This window comes from Ceratotherium simum, chromosome 21 (genome assembly GCF_057802395.1).
Source record: "Ceratotherium simum simum isolate JZ-2026a chromosome 21, ASM5780239v1, whole genome shotgun sequence".
Lineage (NCBI taxonomy): Eukaryota > Metazoa > Chordata > Mammalia > Perissodactyla > Rhinocerotidae > Ceratotherium > Ceratotherium simum.
In genome coordinates, this window is record NC_141920.1 from 33,280,876 (window position 1) to 33,301,998 (window position 21,123).

Here is a 21,123-nt window from a genome sequence, read left to right on the forward strand (position 1 = left end):
CCTCACCAAAAAAAAGATAAACTGAGGCATATTAAAAATTTTAAGAGTTTATTTGAGCAAAAATTGATTCAAATGGGGCAGCACGAAACTGCAAGTGGTCAGGAGTATTCGGCTAACAGGAGCCAGGGGGAAGACTTTTATAGAGAAAAGGCGGAAGCAATCATGGAAATGATTTGATTGGCTGTAGCTTACGCATTTGCCTTATTTGAGAAAGTCTAGTTGGCTGTTTGTGATTGGTTGTCCTTAGGTTTTGATTTCTTGCAGGTTTAGGTTTTGTTTTGCTTACATAGGCTGCTAAGGTATTAGAACCACCTCAGTCTAATGGCCTTGTTTAGCTAATTTAACAGAAGTTTAAAGCAGGTCAACAGGGCTGCCTTCCTCCTGGAGTCTCTAGGGGGGATTACATTTCCTTGCCTTTTCCAGATTCTGGAAGCTGCCTGAATTCCTTGGCTCATGGCCCCACGTCACTCTGATTTCTGCTTCCATCATCACATCTCCTTTTCTGATTCTGACCTTTGTGCCTCCCTCTTAGAATGAGGACCTTGTGATGACATTGGACCTGCCTGGATAATGCAGGGTAATCTTTCCATTTCAAGATCCTTAATTTAATCACATCTGCTAAGTCCCTTTTTTTCCATGTAAGGTAACATATTCACAGGTTCTGAGGATTAGGATGTGGACATCTTTGGAGAGGCCATTATTCAGTTTACCATAACTTCTCTCAACTTTCCCACTCTGTTTTGACTGTAATGATAGCAGCTCCCATGGATTGAAAGGCCATTATGTGTGGGCCTGTGAGGTGGGTGTTGGAGATAGAAAATGCAGCTGGGTGTAGCAGATACTGTCTGTGCTCTACCCATATCCCCTCGCACTTACCATTTCTGGGCTCCAGGGCCAGCTTTCCAACTGCCCACACTTACAATTATTTCCTGAGGGTTTACCCTGGCTGCCAGAGTCTGTCCTGCCCATGTAGGGGAAGAGGAACAGGCCAGAAGTGCCAAGAAATTAGAGCCCCTCCTGCCCTCAACAAATGACACGGTCTTCCAGAGTTCCACAATGGAGTTAAGCTCCGGTTGTCTACAGAGGTGACATGTTGGTAATGCAACTTCTCTTTTGTCTGCCTTCTCTTTCTGATCTCATTTCTCCCACTCCCCTGTTAGTGTTTTCTGGATCATCAACCAAATAAATTACTCGCACTTGAATCTTTGCCTCAGGGTCTCCCACTAGGGAACCCAAACCAGGACACTGGAGCAATTAAATAACTTGCCTAATGTCCCATAGCTAGTAAGTGACAGGGGCAGGATTTGAACCCAGATCTGACTCCAAAGTTCATGCTTCCAGTTGCTTCTCTTAGCTGGCTTGTTGCTCATTGTACCTGAGGGAAAATGATTGACCCAGGATGTAATCAAGCTAGAAGGTGCCTCCTTTCAGGTTCCTAATTTGGAAGAAGAGAGGATTCCCAGAGGGTGGGTAGAAGCTGCAATTAAGCCGTCTGAGACCCTGATGGGGTTGGGGTGTTGTGAATCTCAGGCTGCAGTAGCCTGTTGCACCCTGATCACCCTTGGGTACCACACATAGAGTCATGGGTCAGGTGGGAGTAGTTGGATTTGTGTCATTATTTTATTGACTTCAAATTCAGCTGCAGGACATAATGATAAGGAATGGGCTTACAAAAATATGTATACACATGTATTTTATCAATATATACATGTGCTTAGCATAGTACACATCAGGATACGGACCCATGACTCAAGCTGTAGGAGGCAACATTCTTAAATGTGGCTCTACTAGAATGTAGCTTTCCTAGAATATGGCTTTCAGCCCATAAACTGCCTGCACTGTTGAAGAAGAAAAAGAAATAGGTGGGCTCACTCTCTCTCTCTCTTTTTTTTTTTTTTTGACCCTTTAGAGCTGATACTGACATAATTTTAAATCTCGTTTCATGAGGACAAAAACTCATGTGGGAGGCAAAGACTGATTTTGCTGCTGTCTTTCCACTCCTAAGAGCTGTGCTTTCAGAAAAAGACTTTGCCTTGTGGGGTTTATGTGTTTATTCTCTATTCAAACCCTTTAGTCTCTGGAGAAGAACCCCCTGAAAAACAAAGAGTTACATTGACATTCAGAATATGAGAAAAAGAAGGGTGACATTCTAAATATTGCAAGGCTGCCAATTCGCAGAAAATGTACTCGGTACATCCCACTGAGTGTGCGATGCCACTTGGTTCGAATCCTGGTTGTGTTACTGACTCATGGTGTAAAACCTTATGTCGTTGCTTAACCTCTCACTCTATCGGTTACCCGATCGGTGAAACAAAGATGATATTACAGTTAGTTGTGGGCTGCATCCTTGCTGGAAAGCTTGCACAAGTTCATGCTGTGCATTCTTGGTGGGTTAATCCAACTTTACAGCTGAACCATCTCAAGAAGCCTAAAAAATATGAAGGTTTAAGAAACTGACACATTATTGACTTTTCTCTCCTTGGCATCTTGTCTTCCCTTAATTCTGGCTTTCTTTTCTATTATTGATTTATAACCTGTGGGCTCTGAATCTACCATGACAACTTTATATTATAATATATTTGTGTGTTGTATTATATATAATAATAAATATTATATTACTCACATCCTCTGTGCTTGCACAGCATTTATTACAAAATCATCATACAGATTTATTTATAGTGTAGTTGAATCTCTGTTGAATAGAGTTATTGTGGTTGTTAACAATCTGGTAATACCAGTTACTCCCAGTCAGATGATATTTGCCTGGAATTGACTCAGTAAATTGAAAAAGAAAATGTGCAGTCATTTTTAACTACAGCATGTGCAGGTTTTGGGGGCAAGGCATCTGTTGTGCACAGGCTGGGAAGTGGCTGACTTTCCTGAAAACAGAGTGGTCTTTTCGGCTTTCCCACCATATGCTGTAGGTGTCCTTTTGACAGTCCGTCCCATTGATGGAGCAGATAAATCAGAAGGCCTGCTGTAACCAAACCAATTATTCAGTTGTGTATTACCAAAAGAATCCAGTCATTCAAGGTTAGCCTAAAATAGAACACCCCACTAATGTGATCAGCATGGAACAAAGACTCTACATCACAGAAGGGAGGACAGAGAAAAAGATACCTCTGGCTGGCAACTCTGCAGAGACTTCCAGGAATAAGCAAGCAACAGGCTTAGAAATGCCACTGATATCCATTGTGTCAGCTCTCCCCAAAGGCCCTAGGTGTTCCTTGGTATTCTATTGCTTTTTTTGTCTTTTGTTTTGGTGAGGAAGGTTGGCCCTGAGCTAACATCTGTGCCCATCTTCCTCTACTTTGTATGTGGGATGCTGCCACAGCATGGCTTGATGAGCGGTGCATAGGTCCATGCCTGGGATCCGAACCTGCAAACCCTGGGCTGCCAAAGCGGAGTGCGTGAACTTAACCACTACGCCACCAGGCCAGCCCATTCTTTACTGTTTTTTTGTGTCACTAACAACAGATTCTTCTATAGCACAAGTTTCTGAACAAAAATTGAATATGATCCTTTTAATCAATATGGAGAAAGGAATTGCAATCTATAGGATGTGAACTCAATGAAGAATTGGTATCTAGAGGAAAGAAGAGGATGCAAGGCTAGTATGGGTACCCACAGCTCCGAGGCCTTTGATGCCTTGAAACTACTTCTGCTGCCTCTGTTGCTGCTGTATTGTTACCATGGCTACCACTAAGATCAAGTGATACCTGGACCAGATTATACTTAAGGGGATTTCCTCCCTGTCCCAGCCAGGCCAAAGACCCTACATCCTTTGAGGCTGCTGGTATATCCATGCCCTTGAGGAAGAATTGATGTATGAGCTGAGGTTGCCAATGAAGCAGGAAAACTTCTTTCCCCTTACCTTTGTCTCACACTCTATTGCACTGGTTCAAAAGAAATTTACAAATGAAAATCACAATGAGACGCTATGTTCTACCTATTAGGCTGACAAGATGAAAATGTATGATAAACTGTGTCAGAAAGGTTGTGGAGAAACAGACATTGCAGGTGGAATGTAAATTGATACAAGCCTTTGAAGAGTATAATTTGGTCCTATCTATCGCAATTTACAATTCCCATACCATTTGAGTGAGCAAATTTATCCCTAGTTTATTCTTCAACATGTACAAAATGGCATATGTACAAGGATAGTCAAAGGAGCATTGTTTTTCATAAGTCAGAGGTTGGAAACAATGGTATAGCAAACACTGTGTGGACTTGCCGTATTCCCTTGGCTCACCTCTGAGTTCACCTGCAGCCAAGGTGGAAAATTCTGTATGTACTGATAGAACTTCCCATCTCAAGCCACCTGCAATGCCTTCAAGGGCAACCTTCAATCACTGAAAATGAAAGATAGTGCGTGTCTTAACCTGCTCAGGCTGTCATAACAAAATACCACAGAGTGAGTGACTTGAAAAACAGAAATGAATTTTCTTGCAATTCTGGATGCTAGAAGTCCAAGATCAAGCTTCTTGCCAATTCAGTTTCTGGTGAGGGCTCTCTTTCTGATTTGCAGATGGCTGCCTTCTCACTGTGTCCTCACATGGCCTTTCCTCAGAAAGCGTGCACAGAGGGAGGGAAAGAGGGAAAGCAAAAGTGAGCTCTAGTATCTCTTCTTATAAGGACACTAATCCTGTCAGATCAGGGCCCTACCCCTATGACCTCATTTAACCTTAATTACTTCCTGACAGGTCTCATCTCCAAATACAGCCACACTCAGGGTTAGGGCTTCAACATGTGAATTTTGGGGGGGCACAGACATTCAGTCCATAACAGTACATAAAGCCCCCAGCTTCCCCATCCCTCAGAGTGATGTTTCTGAGGCCTGTTCTACACAGTTCCTCAGAAGGTCCTCAGTGGGATTGAGCCCAGGTTGCCCAAATTGTGACTTGCCTATTAATCTACCCTTTCATGGTTTTCTCCCTCCCCTTTCACTGAGCTTCCTGGAGCCACCTCCCCAAATAAATGACCTGCACCCAAGACCTTGTCTCAGGGTCTGCTTTCAGGAGAACTCAAACTAAATAATCAGTGATTTGAACCTAAAGTTATGCCCACAGGTATTCAGGCCTGCAGGTTGTGCTGAATTCTTAGTACTGTGGTAGCAGGGTTAGATTCTGATTCCTGGCTGGTGCCAGTTCATACTGCAGCCTGGGGCAGATTGGAGTTGGAGAGACTCCGGAAATAGGTCTGCCCTAGAGAGGGGATGAGGCAGGGAACAGGAGGACAGACCCATCTGCAAGTACCAAGAGCCCAGTCTAGGAGAGGGAACACCATATCCACCAAGCACATCACAGATAACATGCAGTCTCTGCCACGGAACCCTGAGTGTCTCCATAGATGAGTTGAACACAACTGCTATGAAGTCTCTGAAATAAGACAGAGTTTGAAAGTTCAAAATATGTTCTCTCTGGCAAATTGTTGGAAAGTTAGTTTTGAAGAATTACAACTAAAGCTATTCTCCCTCCCCTTTCTTTCTTTTTTTTTTTTTTTTTGATGAGGAAGATTGGCCATGAGCTAACATCTGTGCCCATCTTCCCTATCAACCAGGCTGGCCCAACTATTCTGATGTTTTTACCATTGATCATTCTTAAATTTTATATAAATGAAATAATTGAGTACATCATCATTTTGTGCATGGCTTCTTTTGCTCAACATGAGGCTTGTAAGAGTTATCCATGTTGTCGCATATATATTGACTGTATATTAAATTGCCTACCAAAAACAATTCAAAATTTATTACAAAGGCAAACTTTGAAAATTTTGTTCTTTTCATTTCTCATATCAAGGAAAAGAAATATAAGTAATCCAAATAGGATACACTGGGCCCGGCCCAGTGGCACAGCGGTTAAGTTCACGTGTTCTGCTTCAGTGGCCCAGGGTTTGCTGGTTTGGATTCTGGGCGCGGACCTACTCACCACTCACCAAGCCATGCTGAGGCGGCTTCCCACATAGAAGAACTAGAAGGACCTACAACAAGGATGTACAACTATGTACTGGAGCTTTGGGTAGAAAAAAGAAAAAGAGGAAGACTGGCAACAGATGTTAGCTCAGGGCCAATCTTCCTCAAAAAAAAAAAGAAAGAACGTTCCATAACTACTATTGAGCAGACCATTGTGTTATATCTCTAAAACAAAAAACAAATAGGATATACCATATAGAGAAATATTGTGATTTTCCACATATTTTAACATTATCAGAAATTCAGATTTCTATGGGAAATGAATATAGTCACAGCTCCTCAAATCTCTCCCCATTTGATCTGATCTCTCACTCAGGGAGAGAGAGAATTCCTTTGCTGTTGACGCTGCAAAGACTTTTTAAAAATTTGTTTCTTTATATGTTACCTTTAGATTTCATTTTCTCAGATGCTTCTCACTTCTTATAATCATGGATAACTGTCCATATTTATACCATCAGCTTTGAAAAATTCTCATGGTGTATATGTGTCTGGCCCTCTAGGATAAAAAACAGTATTACTTGGTTAAATCTGCTATTGGCTTTTACCCTGTCAATCAACCTTGCCATTTAGATATTTCTGTCCTTCAGTCATAAAGAAGCTTCAAAGAAACTAAAAAGCTTCTGCACAGCAAAGGAAACCATCAAAACAACGAAAAGGCAACCTACTGAATGCGAGAAAATATTTGCAAATCATATATCTAATAAAGGGTTAATATCTAAAATATATAAGAACTCATACAACTCAATAACAAAACAAAACAACTTGATTAAAATATGGGCAGAGGATCTGAATAGACACTTTTCTAAAGAAGACATACAGATGGCCAACAGGTACATGAAAAGATGCTCAACATCACTAACCATCAGGTAAATGCAAATCAAACCACAACGAGATGTCACCTCACACTTGTCAGAATGGCTATTATCAAAAAGACAAGCCATGACAAGCCAGGATGTGAAGAAAAGGGAACACTTGTGCACTGTTAGTGGGTATGTAAATTGGCACTGCCACTATGAAAAACAGTATAGAGGTTCCTCAAAAAATTAAATATAGAACTCCCATATGATCCAGCATCTCATCTGTCATCCTGGCCCAGAAGTCAAACAGATGAGTAAATGGAATTTCGGACGATTCCAGCCCCTGCTGTGAAGTCATCATCAGCCTTCAAGTCTTCCTAGTGGAAACTCCAGAAATCATAGAGCAGAGAAAAACCACTCTCACTCTACTTGAAATCCTGACCCATGGTATTTGCAAACAGAATAAAATGGTTGTTTTAAATTGCTAAATTTTGAGATACTTTTTTACACAGCCATAGTAATTGCTAAAACAAGATATGACACACAGCTATAGAAATTAGTTCTTTTCTTCTTTCCCTTCTGAGATTACTGTGAATAACTTACTAAGATGCCAGAGAAAGCATCTGATAATGTTGGGGATCTATAAAGACAAGAGACTTGAAAGTAACTATAACAAATATGACATCATGTATACACTGCAGAGAGAGGCAGGGGAGCAGGGGCCAAAGAGACTGTCGTCCCTGGCAAAGCTGCAGCAGATTCCGTGCCAGCAGGCAGGTGCCAAGAATTCAGAGCTGGGTGAAAGGTCAGGAAAGGATGGGTCATTCAAGGCCAACATGTCACAACTCAGCAGGAAACTCGTCCCTGGTGCTTGCCAGCCTCAGCAGCATGACGCACTTGGGTAAAGGGAAGGACCTAGTTTTGGTTAATCCTGGGACTTGGGGTGTTGAGATGCAGTGGTGGGTAGTAAGGAAAGGAAAAGGATTGACTGTAGGATTCAACTCAAAATGGGGTAATACTGTAGACTTTCATTATCCAAAGGAGCATGGTGCATTCAGCTGGCTTAAGGTTGTTGTTGGTATCCAACATAATCAAAACCAATGGGTGAAACAAGGCAGCAGGTATTTATAGATGGCAGGTCTTCCTTGAAGTAAAGCATAGGCAACCTTGTGATTCCCAGTGTATTTCCCGGAAGAAAACTGACATCACATGTAAATGGGGTAATTGAGGAGAATTTCATAAGACTATTTACGAAGTTGTGGGCAGGTTAAGGGAAATCAAAATGGATGGTGCAGTACAGTGTGTAAGAGTGGGGAGCCACTCACACCCCTGGGTCTGAAGGATCAAGAGGCAGTAGCAGTTATAGCTAAAGAGAGCAGAAGCCTCTTGGTAGAAGCTCTGGCTTTCAGCAGAAGGATGCAACCAATCTATAGGGAGGAATCCAGAAAAATAAGTTCTCCAGCCTTACTCTCCTTCTGCCATCATCCTTTTTGACTGAATCCAAAGGGAAGCCAGAGGGAAGGGGCCCATTGAAGCAGTCCACTGAAGTCAGCCTTCTAGGGCGCAGAACAGAAGGGATAAAGGCTGAGATTGGACCTGGAGCGGCAAATGTAAGATACCCAGTAAGTACACCACGTCACCTGCACAGGCAACTCAGGATAACCCTCTGAGGTTGGAGCAGAAGGAGGACAGTGAGGACCCCTGAGGAGGCGACTGATAAGGGCTGGCATGGGCTTCCAGTCCTGGCTCCTCTCCTACTGTGGAACCAATGGTATAGGCTGGAAGCCAGGTGTAGTCAAGCGGCATAATGCAGATAAAATTGGGGAACCTATGGCTCAATAGACTCCCAATAGACTAGGCTATGACAACACAATCGGTTTCACATCTTATTCATTCATTCCCTTATTCATTCATTCACAATTTCTTAAACTCATCACTATTGACATTTTGGGCCAGATAATTCTTTGTTCTAAGGGGCTGTCCTGTGCATTGCAGTCTGTTTAGCAGCACCTCTGGCCTTTACCCTCAAGATGCCAGGAGCAATATTCCATCCAGTTGTGACAACCAAAAATGTCTCCAGACCTTTCTAATTGTCCCCTAGGGGCAAAATCACCTTTGGTTAAGAATCACTGCACCCATTCATTCGAGAAATATTTAAGGAGCATTCATCATGTGGCAGACACCATGCCTTTCCTCCTGGGGCAGGGGAGACACTGTGTGCCAAGATGTGGTCCTTGCTTTCTCAAACTTCCTAGTCAAGTGAGAGAGGCCAACAGTAAACATGTAATTACACAAATAACTCACTTTTGGGGGAAAGCTATATTTAATAGAAGATCTGAATGACCTTTTTAAGCAGGTGCCAGTTCTAGAGTAAAATCCATAGACATGGAAATACCAGACTGCAGGGGGAATTACTTTCATTGGCCTTTAACTTTTTTTAAGGTTTCAGTTTTCTTACACACCAAATCTCCAAATACCAAACATCTTGAAGCTGAAATTTAAATAACAACTGTTAAAATCCAAAAGTTATTGTGGTAGGTTAAAATGGCTGCAATTTCTTTGTTACTCTTATTATCAAGAGGTAAGAGTGTAATTCCCTCTCCTGGAAACCAGAATGACCTTGTGCCTGGCTTGACCAAAGAATGTAGTGGAAGTGATGCTGTGTGGCTTCCAAGCCTGTCATAAAGCGATTTAACCTCTGAGAACACGCTCAGGGGAGCCCTGAGCCACCATATAAGTAGTCCAGCTATCCTGCTGGAAAGAGAAACTGTGGACAGGCCCGGGATGATATGGAGATAAAAGCCAGGTGGAGGAGCCCCGAGATGCCAGATACGTAAGTAAAGAAGCCATTTCGGATGTTCCAGCTAATTGAGTCTTCAGTATCCAGATGACTCTGCCCCAGACACCATCTGACTATAGCCACGTGAAAGTCCCCAAGTGAAACCAGCAGAAGAACCACTCAGCTGGTCCAGTCAACCAACAGATCCATGAGAGATAATAAAATGGTTGTTGGTTTCAGCTGCTAATTTTGGGGTGATTTGTTATACAGCAATAGATAACCAAGACAGTCCCTAAAGTCCTACTTAACATAGGGATGGAAATAATCATTAATCTGTCTATTGCATAAGTAACAGTTACATATGCAAATGAATGGGATATATCAATCAGGATTCTTTTGGGAGGTAGTAATAGAAACTGAACTCAAACTGCTTAGAGAAAAGATGGAAATTTTTGGTTCATGAAACCCAAGGAAGTTAACTCATCCAACTGCAGGAGTATCAGGGATGATGTTTAACTATTTAAATGCCAACAGGGCATTTTCTCCCCGTCTCTCATTTCTACTTTCTTCTCTGTGCTGACTTCATTCCTTTTCACTGCTGACTTGTATTGTCTCCCTGGTAAGAAACCCGGCTATGAACAAATCTCCAGTTTCGTATCTTACAAATTCTACTATTGAAGAGAGACTATGCTTTTCCTTAGATGCAGTTTGAAAAATCCCAGGGCGGGCCAGCCCAGTGGCTTAGTGGTTAAGTGCGCGCACTCCGCTACTGGCGGCCCGAATTCAGATTCCGGGCGCGCACCAACGCACTGCTTCTCCCACCATGCTGAGGCCACGTCCCACATACAGCAACTAGAAGGATGTGCAACTATGACATACAACTATCTACTGGGGCTTTGGGGAAAAAAGAGGAGGAGGATTGGCAATAGATGTTAGCTCAGAGCCGGTCTTCCTCAGCAAAAAAAAAAAGAGGAGGATTAGCACGGATGTTAGCTCAGGGCTGATCTCTCTCACAAAAAAAAAAAAAGAAAGAAAAATCCCAGGGATGGAATCTGACTGGCAAAACTTGGGTCAATCACTATCCCTGAGCCAATCAACTATGGCTGAGTGAGGAAAGGGAGGGAGGGAGAGAGAATTACGTAAGAAAAAGCAGGTTCTCAAATAGCCATGTGAGTAGGTAAAGATGGGTGTCAGTTAACTTTTGCTGTATTATTAACCATCCACAAACAGCAATCATTTTATTTGCTCACAATTCTGCTGGTCAAATGGGCCTTTTGTTTGCCCAGGCCTGCTAAGCTGGGACTGGATGGTCTAGGACGGCCTCACTCAATTATCTGGTGGTTGGTAGGCTGTTTGGTTGGCGGGTGGGGAGGAGTAGGGGGATGCAGTTCTCTCACATGTCTGGCACTTGGTTTGATATCAGCTGGGGTGACAGGATGAATTGGCCACATGTCATTCATTATCCAGCAGGCTATCCTGGGCTTGTTCACATGATGGCAGAAGAGCTCTCAGCAACAAGGTAAGTCCCAGTGCAATGTATTTTTCAAGGCTCTGTTTGCAACCCATTTACTAATGTCCCATTGGACAAAGCAAGTTACGTAGCCAAGCCTAGATTTCACCAAAAAATTGAATCCATCTCTTGATGGGAGAAGCTGCAATATACTGTGACATTTTCTTCTCTCAATCTATCACATTGTGTGTGTGTGTGTGTGTGTGTGTGTGTGTGTGTCAGGGGAAAGGAGTGGTGAAGTGAAGCTGGAGATTTTCAAGGGAAGTACTGCAGACAAGCCAACTAATGTTGACAATATAAATGAACTGAATTTACCCTATCATTATCTTTAACCTCCCGCTTGGCCTTAGCAATAATGAACAACCACGAAGATGGTGGTATGCAAGGTTATAAATAGAAATATGGTGGAATGATAGAATGCATGTGAGTGACCAATTAAGCCCTCCCAGTTTTCCTCAGATGATCATGAGAAGTTAGTCATTTCCTGCCCTCTGCATATTTCTGGTATGATCATTGTCCTGGGTTTTGTTTTAGAGGCCTTGGCAGCTTCTGAAAACCGACTGTCTCACCGGAAAATGTACAAACCAGATCCTGCTTTCTGCTAGTCATAAACATGTCCTTTCCAAGAATGGGCTCTCCAAAACAATATGTCCTAATGCTCTTTGGGTCAAAGTTAACTACAAAAGACTAGAGTTATTACTTTAACTATCAATTAGTGGGTAGGTGAGACTAGACAAAGACCAAATACACCAGCAATTTGTCCTCTTAGAATTTTTGTTTGGGGTTTTTCTTTTTAAGTAACGAGGGATATAAACTCTCAATTGCATCATTGTGTAATGGCTGAGAGTATAGTCTCTGGAGCCAGAGTTCGGGGTTCAAATCCTGACTTTTTGTGACCACTCACTGTGACCTTGGAAAAGCTAACTAACCTATCTGTGCCTCAGTTTCCTTGTGTTTAAAATGGGATGTAATATCAGTATCTACCCCAAATAATTGTTACAAGGACTAAATGAGCTAGTATTTCTGGAGTTCTGACCCCTGCTTGAGATAGAACCAGTAAGATACTATCTGAAGCATTCTTAAAGATGTCATTGTGTTACAAGGATGATTATTTACGTCCCTAGTCATCATCAAAAAGGCCATCACCTTTTTCTTGCTGATTAACAGCAGCAGCAGCTCAGGGAGCAGAAGGCAGTGAAACAGTACTCAGCCTATTTGTAAATCGCTGTCTGTCATATAGGCCGGGGGGAAGAGGCAGACAGTGTCAATACTGTGGTTTAGAGAATGTCAGAGAATTTCAATCATTTATGCTTTCTCAGTCTCCTCTTTCCATAAGTTGTGTTTTTAAGTGAAGTCAAGTGTTAATAAAGTGCTGTGAAAATCACAATCTGTATCCATCAATCCACACATGTAAGCCAGCCTTGGTTTTCTTGAGCTATCCATCAAGAAAGAAGTGACATTCAAAAGAATAAGTAGCTGACATGAAAAAGGATAAGTATCTCATATAATTATTCCAGAGGTATTATCAAATAAGCGAATTCTCTACTTCCCATTCTTTAAAAGAATTTCAAAGAACACAAGGTAAGTTTACATGACTATACAGAGGAATAAACAAATTACTTGGTGTCAGCATCGGAGCACTTAATTAAATCACACAGGCTTTATTTCCAGGTTGATTAAATCACTTGTCTGCTCCTCCCCAAATGCCAATCTCATCCATCGTCTGCTTATCATTCCTCCCTCCACAGAGCCAACACAAATATTTGTTAAATGAAAGAATGAATAGCTTTCTCCATATAACTGACCTCACAAAACACTTTCTCAGGAAACTATTACTCCCCGAACTCTGAGTCTACAGATATTTTTGAAGAGTGGACAGAGTTGAAGGGGGATTTAACCTAGCAAAAATAGATCAGAAAACCAGCTCAGAAAAGGGTTCCATTCCAACAGATCTATAACCACTAATATTCTAAGGATGGAAACTTCAGAGAAGAGAATTTTTTCTGCTGAATGGGTATCATCATTTACAGCTTTACTCTTCAGCTTTGTCATCTGGCTCTGCCCTTCTCCTCCTCCCCCCCACCCCCCCCCTTGTAAAAGAGGTTTCCTTCTTGCTTTCTTGCCTCATTGACCAGATTTTACAAAAATAAATTTTAAGAAAAAGACTAAATCTGTCCCTTTAAATGGGATTTGTTTCCAGGATCTATGAGGTTTCATGAATTCTCTAAAGCACTGAGCTCTGGCCACATGAATTGTTTGGGAAAGACGAATTGTATTGGAGGAGGAAAAAAAGGCCATCTCTGGATTAGATTAATGGGGTTGAAACATTTGTTATTCTTAAGAAACAAGCTGGGGAAAAAATGGTAAGATTAGGCATCTCGTTCAAGTTACCGTGTTTGCTGGTGAGAACATGTCTTTCTACATTTACATCTACCTGAGTGTTCCAGTTACTGTTGCTGCAACACATGCTCCTCCTAGATTAGTAGCATAAAACAACAAGCATTTTTTTGTGATTACGTATCCAGTGGGGCAGGAATTCAGAAAGGGCACAGTGAGGACATCTTGTCTCTGCTCCGCAATGCCTGGGACCTGCTCTGAGAAGACCCCAACGGCAGGGAGTGGCTTGACAGCTTGAGCCTGACATCGCCTGAAGGCTTGCTTACTCACAAGTCTGGCAGTGCGTGCTGGCTGTTGGCTGAGTGTCAGCCGGGCTGTTTGCTGGAACACTAACACATGGCCCCTCCGCATCTCTGCTTGGGCTTCCTCACAAGGTGGCTGGGTTCTAAGAGTGAGTATCCCAGGAGCACCTGGATGAAGCTGTGCTGTCTTTTATGATTTAGCCTTGGAAGTCACATAGTGTCACTTCCACCATAGTCACAAGCCCACCCAGATTAAAGGGGAGGGGATACAGGCTGCACCTCTTGAAGAGAGGATGAGAGGAGTGTCAGTTACATTATAAGAACAGAGGAAGGGAGATATTATTGTAGCTATCTTTGGAAAATACAAGATGCCATATTGGGTATAAAATACTTAAATTTTTCTCATATGGTAGTGTAGAGGATAAAAATATCTCATCTTTGAATCTATTTGCTTTGTTTGAACAAAATTAATTAATATCCTTTTCTCTGTAGATTGGTGATGGAGAAAAAAAAACCTCATTGTTTATTAACACACAGTCAAGATAGAGAAAGTGAGAATTATTTGTAAGTATACATACTTTGATAATAATAGGTCCTCCTTGCAACCTGAGAATATAGTAAATCTAACAAAGAGAGGTTACGGTGAGTAGGAGATGAAGCGCGATCAGATCAACAGCGTCCTGGAGGAAAAGCTTGGGAAAAACCAAATTTGGCAAAGCTAAGTACTAATGAAGTGGGAATTTTCTCTGGAGAATCAGCCCCAAACTCACAAATGAATCCTTGGGTTTAATGTAGCACTAATACCTAACATCCTTTTTTCCTTTACAGAACGAAATTTTATGTTTAGAAGGCTCAATGCAACCACTCTTTGCAGCTAGCCCAAAGAGAATTCTTTTCCCCAATTTTTTCTCCTCGTTTTTCTTGTCCTGCTTTCTCTGGCACCCAACCCTATCCCAAATTCAGTCTCAACTCCAAAAAGGCAAGTACCTTTGGTGAATTGCTGGGAGACAATGATCTTGCACCCCACTGTGTTTCCTGTAATTTCCGCTGGTGGACTTGAGAGTCTCCCTTGAACCCTACAGTGGGTTCCTACCGTCACCCGAAAATGTGTAGAGTGATAGAGCTCCTTCTTTTTTATTAGTTTGGGGTGTTTATAGATCGTGGTATCAAGGGAATGCCCCTAATAACAATGTGGTAGGCAGAATTGTGGTGCCTCAAGGATATCTGTGTCCTTATCCCTGAAACCTCTGAATATACTACCTTACGTGACAAAAAGGATTTTGCAGAGGTGATTAAATGAAAGATCTTGAGATGGAGAGATTATCCTGGATTATCTGGGTGTGACCAATGTAATCACAAGGGTCCTTGTAACAGGAGGCAGGAGGGTCAGAGTCAGGGAAGGAGAGATGATGACGGAAGAAGAGGAGAGAGAGAGAGAGAAACTTGAAGATGATACACTGCTGGCTTTGATGGTGGAGCAAGGGACCACTAGCCAAGAAATGCAGGCAGGCAGCCTCTTGAAGCTGAAAGACGTGAGGAAACAGATTCTTCCCTAGAGGCTCCAGAAGGAAACCACTCCTGTTGACCCATTTTAGACTTCTGACATCCAAAACTGTAAGATAATAAATTTGTTTTGTTTTAAGCCACTAAGTTTGGGATAATTTGTTACAGCAGCAATAGGAAACTAATACAAACAACTTATTTTTGTTGTTGTTGTTGTTTGTTTCAGAAACTACACGAGGCTTTTTGGTGAAAGCTGTTTGGGGAAGAATTATTTCTACAAATCTTTGTGGATTGCAATTGGATCAGTGTGACAGGAGTTTAAATGAAGCCCTGGACAGTGACTTCTGGAAGTAACACATGAAGATGTAAAGAACAAAATCCGAGATCACTGTTCTAAAGTCAAATTTCTTTTGCTTAGGACATAACTACTCCCATGGAGAACAATATAAACATATTACATTTGACACTTGAACTGGTTAAGTTTATTATGACAGGCCTGGACCATATTTTTGTAAATCAAAATATGCTTAAAACTTGTCCAGGAATTTATTGACGCGTCTGACCCCAGGTTGTATGAAGCAGTGATGAACGCCAAGTGTTGATACACTATTCAAACCTCATGAGTCATACTGTGAAATTGGGCATGGCTAAATGCTACAATTCCCTACAACTAAAAGATGAAATAATTTATTTTTTTCATATCTGTGTTAGGGTATATAGTAACAAGATTCTCTTGAGAAATGTCCGAATCATGTCTTCCATTTGCCCCTTCAGATTTACTTGCTACTCTTCTCCACCCTGTTCTGTGCCCTGGAAGGCTGCCCTAACATAGGCCAATTCAATAGGCTCCCTGGACTTTACATTCTGGCTTGAGAGTTTGGCATACAGAAAGCCCCAGAAGGTAACCAAAGGGAGAAAGAAGGATGAGGTGGGAGTATATGTTTTTCCAGGTTCTTCCTGAATAAGCTAGTACTGGAATCCTTCATTCAAGGTCTGTGTCTGGGGGAATCCAATCTAAGACAGATGGTATCTGGGAACTGCCTCCATCTTTTGGATGAGCCCTTCAGCCTTGCTGGTACTACCCTTAAGTGTCTGGACCCAACCCGCACCCATCAGACTCTCTTTCCCTGGGATCTCCTGTTGGAACAGAGAGGACATTGGTCAGGGTCTGGGGAGGCTGGGGCTCTCACATGTGCACTCAGGAGCTTTGCAAGGTCGTAGTGTACCATTGGTAGGAGAAGCAGAGAACGCCAGTGTGCAGGATGGGGCAGGGTGTTGGAGGATGTGCAGGGGAGACACAGAGAGAGGCAGAGGAGAGGAGGATGGGCCAGAGAATCAGAGAAGAGGGGTGACTTCCTGTTCCAGTCTCCCTCCTACATCCAGCTCCTGGTCTGAGTTATGCCAATATAGGTATCATGCAGGTATAAATTCCCCCTCATCTCTCAAGCTAGCTCAAGTAATTTACGTAACATACTATCAAAGAGCCAATTAATCCTGAAAAGGATCATAAAATTACACTCACACTCTCAGGAAGCCAAAAAGTTCTGTTCCACTGCACTTTTTGTGCGAATTTCCTTCTCACTGCCCTGAAAGCGCAATGATTGTTAATCTCCTCACAGGTGAATGAACAAGTCTTCAACTACCCTCTGGCATCCACAAAACCTGGCCCGAAGACCTGGCTGGCACATAGAGCAAGGTGTTTGTGGTCCAAAACAACCCAGAATGGAACAATTTATTCCCTAATTGCTCTAGCTGGAGCAGTGCAAGCTCACCAAGCTGCCCCAGATTTAGAGATAAGTGGCATTGGAGGAAGTCAGATATGCATGAGCAGGAACAGACTGTGACACCAATTCTGCAAGCTCCCTAACTCCTACTGGCTGCCTGCCGGTGTTCTGAATCATCAGCCTCCCTGTCTTTATTATTGGGCCACCTGAATTTGTGGGTGTTCCAGGCAGCTCCCCGTATGATGCTGGTATTGAAGAGCAGCAGTACCCTGATCAAAAGTATCCTCTTTCCACCACCCTCCCTGGTTCATAAAATTCTCGTTATTGAATTGTGCTTTTTCTTAAGATATTATTTCCAGAATGTCACTGCTAAGGCACAGATGTATTATAAAAAGACAGAAAAAAAGACTGGACGCAGTCATTACCTATTGGGCTCTGACACTTTGGGTGGGCCATAGAGCAGCTCAGTGACCCCAGGCTTGGTCACCGAGATCCCACTGCCACTCCCACCTCCATAGACGTCCATCCAAGTAAATGTCTCCTGTTGAGGTCGTGTCACCTCCGGGAAATCTTGCAGGGCCAAGCGCTGGATCCACCTCCTCTTCTCCTCCCAGTGGGACAGTGGGGGTGAGTCTGTCCAGGGTAGGGAATCCATAACCCTCCACCTTATCCTGGAAAAAGGAAAACTCTTTCTCTTCCCTCTCCGGGACAATCAATATAATCAATATAATCGACCAGCTCCTCTAAACAAAGGTCTGAGACTGGAGAATGTCTCCAGCCCTTATGTTCCCGGTCATAGAAACCTGGAATCCTCTTCTTGCTGTTCAGTGTAGGGTGGCAGCAGGAAGATTTCTTTTCATGCTTTTTGGTGATGGGAGAGAGGATGCAAGAAAGGGATTGGAGAAGGAAGCATTAAAGGGCCTTAAACTCTGTTGGAACTAGATTCATTTGTTGAACAAATATCTGTTGAGTACCTACCTTAGGCATCGGGAATACAAAAACAGTCTCCTGCCTTTTTGAAACTTAGAGATTAAAGAAGAGATGGATAAAGATCAAATAGTCACTCCAAGATAGTGGTTCTCAGCTAGGGATGATTTTATCTCCTAGGGGACACTTGGGAATGTCTGGAGACAGTTTGGTCACAACCAGAGAGCTTGCTACTGGCATCTAGTGAGTAGAGGCCAGGAATGCTGTTAAATATCCCATAAGAACCCTCCATAGTAAAGAATTGACTAGCCCAAGATGTCAACGGTGCCAAGGTTGAGAAACCCAATATTAAGACAGTGGTTCTTACAGTGTAGCCCAGACAGGCAGCATCAGCATCATCTCAGAACTTGTTAGAAATGCAAATTCTTAGGCCCCACCCTAAACCTACTGAATCAGAAACTCTGGGGGTGGAAGCCAGCTTTCTGTGTTTTAACAAGCCCTCCAGGGGATTCTGATGCACACTAATATTTGAGAACTACTGAATTAAGGAGCAAAGGAATCTATCATACAAACTGAGGCAAATGCTCTGAAGGAAAAGAACTCTGTACCAGTGCTACTCACAAAGTGATTTGCCCACTACTGGCAGCATCAGCATCATCAGAGATGATTTCAGCTTGTTAGAAATACCAATTTTTGGGCTCCACCCTACACCTAGTGAATCATGTGGAGGTATGGACGGGGCAGATCAAGAAAATCATTGGAGGCCATTTTAAGTAATTAAGACTTTACAGGAGGCGAAATTGGGAACCTCTGAATGATTCAAGTTCTGGCAATAAATAGGGTTAGGTTGAAGAAAAGAATAGAGGCAGGGAAGCCAGTTGGGAGGTTACTGAGGTAGCTCCAAGGGGATGTGAACTAAGGCAGAGGCAGCACGGATAGAATGAAGGAAGCACATGTGAGAAAAACCTCAGGAGGTAGAGTTTACAGGATGTGATGGCTGATTGGATAAGAGAATGAAGGTGTGTTGGGAATTCTTTTGACTGCAAGTAACCAAAAAATCCCAATTTAGAGTGGCTTAAACAAAGAGGAGTTTATTTTTCTCCCATAAGGAGAAGTCTAGACCAGGGCAACTGCTGCCTTTGGGTCAGTGATTCAATAATATCAAAGATGGTGTCTCTGTGATTCTCTTGGCCTTTCCTTAATGTTTGTCACCTCATGTTCACAAGATGGCTGCTGCAGCTCCAGATATCTTGTCTGTGTTCAGTGACAGAAGGAGGAAATAAGAAAGATAGGGTCTGTTTCTTTTAATAAGATGGAAAAGGTTTTTGGAAAACCACTCACAGACTTCTGCTTATCGAGCTGCATCGCATGATCATTTATAACCACAAAGTAGTATGAGAAAGTGTTTCTCATCAATATCTCCATAGTAGAGAAAAAGGTTGGGAATTCATATTAAGTCCTTTAACCTACAGTATCTGCTGCAAGGAAGGAGGGAGTAGACTAGAATGACTGGCTTGAGTGATTGGGGAAACACTGGCACCATTCCCTAAGATAGGAAAGACATGAGAAGAAACACATTTGGAATGGGAAGAACATAGTAGCAGACTGTCTATTGCAATAATTCCTCCCGTCATCGTATTCACGACCCTTTGCTGTGTGACTTTGCTGCTCCTGCCATGGAGAAGTAGAATAATTTCTCCACCCCTTGAATCGGGGCTTGGCTGTGTGACTTGCTTTGCCCAACGAGAAATTAGCAAGGGTGACCCAAGCAGAGGCCTGAAAATCACTTGCGTGTTGAGGCTTGCTCTCCTTTGGCTGCAGTTGGAACGTTGAGACAATGACACGCATAAACCTGGTGAGCTCTGTGGAGGAGAACTGAAGTGCCCCAGCCAGGAGCCAGCACCAATCACCAGATACGTGAGGGAGGCAATTTTAAAACCATTGAGCCCTGATGAACCACCAGGTGACTGCAGCCACATGAGTGAATTCCATTGAGGTCAGCAGAACTGGCCACCTGAGCCCAGCCCAAATTGCTCCCCACAGAATTGTGAGCAAATCAATATCCTGGTGGAAATGTCCAGGAGATAACTGAACTTCTCCATCTCGAGCTGGAGAAAGAGACTTGGGAGTTATCAACACATGGGGAGGATTTGAAGCCGTGAAAAGAATGCGATTGCCTTGAGGCAAACACAGGAATACCAATGAGAGGTGGAAAGTAAAATGGAAAAAGAATAGGCATAGAGCTCATAAGAAGCCATAAAAGGAATTTCCAGAAGAAGAAAAGTATTAACAGTGTCATATGCCAAGGAAGTGTTAGAAAAGATGAAGATTGAAAGAACATTGGATTTGGCAATTAGGGGGTCATCAGGGGTCTTGGCCACAGCAGTTTCAGTAGACAATAGAGGCCAGAGGTCAAGCTGCAATAGGATTACAATGTGTTGAAGAGTAAGTGGGAGGGGAGAAGGAGACTATTTTTCCTAGGAGTTTGGGCTGTGTAGGCAAATAGAGAGAGATGGTGGTAGATAGATGAAAACACATAGTCAAGGGAGGTCTGAAATTTCTTTTCCTTTAAGATAGGGGGGCTTGAAAATGTTTAGAAAGTGTTAGCACAGAGAAGATATTAAGAAAATCGTGGGCCGGCTCTGTGGCTTAGCGGTTGAGTGCGCGCGCTCTGATGCTGGCGGCCCGGGTTCGGATCCCGGGCGCGCCCCGAGGCACCACTTCTCCGTCCAACGCGAGGCCGAGTCCCACGTACAGCAACTAGAAGGATGTGAACCTATGACATACAACTATCTACTGCGGCTTTGGGGGGAAAAAAATGAATAAATAAAATCTTTAAAAAAAAAAAAAAAAAAAAAAAAGAAAATCGTAATAATCTTTGGGGCTTGGTTCCTGAGATGCAAGATTTATCTTAACCAGGAGAAAGGGCACCATAAAACAAAAAAAGAAGGAAAACAAACAAAAAACTAGAGGATGGGTGTTGTGGGGGTGAATGATAGAGGTAAGGTTGTAGATACAGGGCTGGGAAGGTGAGGTACCCATGCTTGGAAGCGTCCATTTCCCCTGGGTTGTCGGAGGTCAGAAAGGTAGGAGGACAGCAGCTGCAGAAGAGTGGTGAAGGTTGGGAGCAGCCTCTGTGGGAGTGGAGGAGAGAGCTGTCCAGGCACCAGTGCGGGATTAACTGGGGCGCTGAGGTCCACCTGAGGCTCATGATCACTCATTTTGCCACTACCTGTGCAGCTCTGCAGTGCTCGGCAGTCTGTGTGTAGGGAC

General features: G+C 42.9%; 1 long non-coding RNA gene across 1 annotated transcript in view; it reads left to right on the forward strand.

Moving 5' to 3' along the window:
• LOC106802379 (uncharacterized) overlaps positions 1-15,695 on the forward strand; it is a 51,593-nt gene extending 35,898 nt beyond the window's left edge. The window contains exons 3-5 of the long non-coding RNA XR_001391615.2: positions 11,015-11,066; positions 14,189-14,260; positions 15,426-15,695. This is a non-coding gene — a long non-coding RNA (uncharacterized LOC106802379). The remainder of the gene's footprint in view (positions 1-11,014; positions 11,067-14,188; positions 14,261-15,425) is intronic.
• The last annotated feature ends 5,428 nt before the right edge of the window (positions 15,696-21,123 follow it).